This window comes from Helianthus annuus, chromosome 1 (assembly GCF_002127325.2).
Source record: "Helianthus annuus cultivar XRQ/B chromosome 1, HanXRQr2.0-SUNRISE, whole genome shotgun sequence".
Taxonomy (NCBI): domain Eukaryota; kingdom Viridiplantae; phylum Streptophyta; class Magnoliopsida; order Asterales; family Asteraceae; genus Helianthus; species Helianthus annuus.
The window spans coordinates 147,678,998-147,683,038 of record NC_035433.2 but is presented as its reverse complement, the minus strand read 5'-3'; the positions used below and the strand labels follow the sequence as shown (position 1 = coordinate 147,683,038).

Sequence of the window (4,041 nt, the reverse complement as noted above, 5' to 3'; positions counted from 1 at the left end):
TTTAAACTTAAAATAAAACCACAGGGGCCTAGTTTGCCACTTTTAAACTTAAAACTACAGGAGCCGCCTCCCACTCTTCTTCTTCTTCTGACCTCATTCTTCTTCTTCTTCTTTGACCTGCAACATCTTCGGCCAAACCCAAGAATCCCGGCCAAACCCAAAAATTCCGGCAAAAAAAGTTGATGACGAAAGCTAACTCGTTCCCGTTGATCCATCATTTTCCCCTTCCAGCGCTATTCAGAAAACGCCAATTCGATTTTTGCCGGAGAAAACGCCCGAACACGCCTAGGGGGCGGCGTCCCGGCGTTTTGGGGCGTGTTTGGGCTTTATTTTTGATCACGCCCAAGTACGGATGATCTAAGCATAAGCCTTAAAAGCTAAACCAAACATCAAATTAAGCTTATTTTGTATAAAAAAGCTAAAAAAGCTATAAGCTTTGTTAAAAAAGTTAGGCCAAACACCCCCTTACTCGATTCATCCAACACCTCCATCGTTGATAGCCTCCATCTCGCTCTCTGTTCATCTCTGTGTTTCGAACAATTTTCTGTTGGATCCAAAAATGGCGATGGCTGGCCAATTCAGATCAACCGTTCCTCGTGTTGCTAAATCTCTGATGTCCGATTCTCTCTCAACTCACAGATAAACCGTCCAACGATCTTTGCTGTGCTCTAATTTCACCGATCCACAGGTTATACTTCAATTTACACAAATTAGAACCATCAGTTGTTGTTTTCGTTTGGATTTTGTTTCAGTCTTATGATTTTACGCTTTGATTTGCTATGATAAGTGTTTGTTTTAGGTTTATAGTTTATGCAGCTGATTAGGTTACATTATTTGTTCGATCAGGTTATAATTTAATATACACAAATAAGAACGTTCCGGTCTTATGATTTTATGCTGTATTTTGCTCTGATATGTGATTGTGTTGATGTATAGTTTATGCAGTTGATTTGGTTATATCTTGTTTGAATCAGGTTATAATTATATTTACACAAATTAGAATCATCGGTTGTTTTTCGTTTCAGTATTATGATTTTATGCTTTGTTTTGCTCTGATATAAGATTGTTTTGTTCTAGGTTTGTAGTTTTTACAGCTAATTTGGTTATATTTTGTTTGAATCGAAGAGTGTGTGTTGTATAGATGTAGGGGGATGTTCCACGGTCCTCCCAACCGCCGAGGTGATCCCACCTCGCAGACCGCCACCCAGCAAGCCTGAGTCTGGGGGTAAATCCGCTACCGTAGGGGCATTGGGAACAAGCAAGACTCGAACCCGCCACCTCCGGGTTAGAATGCGGGCTGGTGGCCATTGGGCTGACACCCAATGGTTGTGTGTTGTATAGATGTAGAATACTGTTGTGATTTGAATTGCGTTAGTTTATTGTACGTAACGTTTAGAAGGAAATGCTGAGTTGAATTTGTAATAGTGTGTTGTTTATAGTTTATACAGCTGATTCGGTTATATTTTGTTTGAATCGAAGACTGTGTGTTGTATAGAATTAGAATACTGTTGTGAATTGCTTTAGTTTATTGTAAGTAATGATTAGAAGGAAACGATGAGTTGAATATGTATTAGTTTGCTGCACAATCGGATATGCATTGTGCTGCCGTGTTTTCCCACCTTAACACTAATGCTTGGTTTAAAAAAGCGGGAAGCGTATAAAAGCGACGAGGTCTAAAACCGAGGCGCAAAGCGCAAAAGCAGTGAGCTTTTCGTACGCAAGGTGCAAGGTGATTATATAAATTATTTTATATATCCCATAGGTTTGTAGCATCCCCTACCTTTGATTTCGCTAAAATTAAGCTTTATATATGTTTTAAAATGAAAAAAAGCAGAAATGTACAGCATAAAAAGCCTGTTGTACAACACTCGGGCCCACGCTTTTTTTGCGCCTTTCGCCTAGGCCCTAGGCGGAGCCTAAGCGCCTTGAGTGCGCCTAGCGCCTTTAAAAAAAGCGCCGCCTAGTTTGTGTAAAAGGCTACCAAACAACCCCTCAGTTTGTGTAAATAATAGACACTGCAGTTTTGTTACGAGCCGGATATTATGAGCCTGGACATTATGAAGTCAAAGACAATGTAAATAGGATCAGCATGGGTTAAGTAATAGTTTGGCAGATAAGTTGATTTATTGTTATTAAGTACTTATTCATGAACAATTGATTTATTGAAATAGGATCAGCATGGGTTTATTATATTTGGTTGCGGGGATATTTATTCTTTACACAAAACACATTGTATTTACTTAGTTAACTACTTTAAATGATTTTAGTTTTTAGTTATTGGATAAATTAAAAGGCCGAAGAGACTTCAAATCTGTTGAAGGTGGAGTTCCAATAGCCCCTTTAATGTAGTTTTCAAGACATTTTGAACTTTTTGCCGTTTGTTAACTCATTTTAGTTCCCTTTCAGAGGAAGAAGAGGAGCACAATTGGTATGAACACACTTATGGGATATGGCTATCCGCTAATTCATCCTGGAGGTGGTAAGTTAGACCTGTTACTAATAAAAATGGCTATTCATTTTTTTTAGAATTTATCTCAGATGGGTCAAACGTAGGGGTTCGGCTCGTTTAATTAAGAGAGCTCGAGCCTGGTGTGTGAGTAATTTTTTCAAGCTCGAGCTTGGCTGATTTATTATTTACTAGTTATTTATTTATATGTGTATATATTCATTTATTTATATATTTACAGTTATAAGTTTATGGATATAATTGTTGCTAGTTTTGTCATTTTTATATACAATACTATCTATTATGCAATCTTATAGTTACCATAGTAAATAGAAGTTATTATATTTTTATAAATAGTTGGCTTGTTTAGGCTCATGAGCCTAGTCAAGTTTGATATATGAGGTTTAGGCTTGTTTATTAAATGAGCTCCAATCTAGGATCAAGCTCGTTTTTTAAGCTTGGCTTGGTTCGAACTTTTAGCAAACTGATCTCGAGTAGCTCACTGGTGTATCGGATCGTTGACACCCCTAGTCAAACAGGTTGAAAGTCATCTAAAGTTTTATTAACGTATAAAACCTCCTAAATGGTTTCAATTAACTATTAACGAAATAATACAATATTATTTTTATAGTCATTTTGACATGTTAAGTTTCAAAGTTAATGGACAAAAAGTGACGGGTCAACTCAACCTCGAGACTTATTTCAACCTGTACAAAAGGACTGGGTTGACCCGAAAATGTTACCCGGCCCGGCCCGGCCACGTTGCCACCTCTACTTTATCTCTTCTAGTGTTAAATCTTACCTTATGCAGCTTACATGCTTGTTTCAGATGAAGTTGATCCGGAATGGGATTCATCACAAATCACAATTGGTCATGTGGATGGAAATAGTGACCTAGCTCACAGTGTGCTTGAGGTATTTTTTATTTTATTATTCTCAATCTGCACACATTATTTAACATGATCCTGAGATCAAGCAATTAATCTTTTATGTTAGTATTTCATTATACTTAATCAACAATCTGAATTTCTGAATAGAACTGATTTAGAATGCATTGGTGCATCCATCGCATGGCCCTATCCATTCATCTCGGTATGTATTTGTTAAACTTGTGATACAAATAATTTTAATATCATGGAACTTAATGTTTATACATGGATGGTTTATTTGTAGGTAGTCCATGAGGATTGAGGACGCATGATGACTCAAGATTTTATGTTTCTTATTTCTTTAATTGCTTTTAATTTCTTTGTTAAATGTTAAGACTTTATGTTAGATAATGTTATAACTTATTTATGGTTACTGTTTTTGTTATGAACATGCTTATTTGAAATATAATGAAGTTTTACTTCTTTCATTAGTTGGTGTTATACAATAACTATTAGGATGTTATATGTTGATGGTCTGTTTATAAAATTGTTTTTATAATCTTATTTGGGATATTAGGACCATTTTCTTGATATTAAAGTAGCTATAACGTTACATCATAAGGGTTCTATAAATTAATTTTTAAGGACGCTTGTATGTGTATCAAAAGATTAAAAGTAGGTAATCACATATTAGAACATTGTAAAAGTGTTTTAATATGTTCTTTT

At 35.9% G+C, this 4,041-nt stretch overlaps 1 long non-coding RNA gene across 3 annotated transcripts; it reads left to right on the top strand.

Annotated features, from left to right (window-relative positions):
- The first annotated feature begins 430 nt into the window (after positions 1-430).
- Positions 431-3,806, top strand: LOC110867568. Of its 3 annotated transcripts, XR_004864416.1 has the most exons (6): positions 431-688; positions 2,268-2,320; positions 2,407-2,479; positions 3,276-3,361; positions 3,484-3,538; positions 3,620-3,806. It is a non-coding gene; the product is annotated as an uncharacterized LOC110867568 (long non-coding RNA). The 3 variants fall into 3 exon arrangements; XR_004864415.1 differs by lacking the exon at positions 2,268-2,320; XR_004864417.1 differs by lacking the exons at positions 431-688; positions 2,268-2,320 and adding an exon at positions 706-1,729.
- Positions 3,807-4,041: the final 235 nt, after the last annotated feature.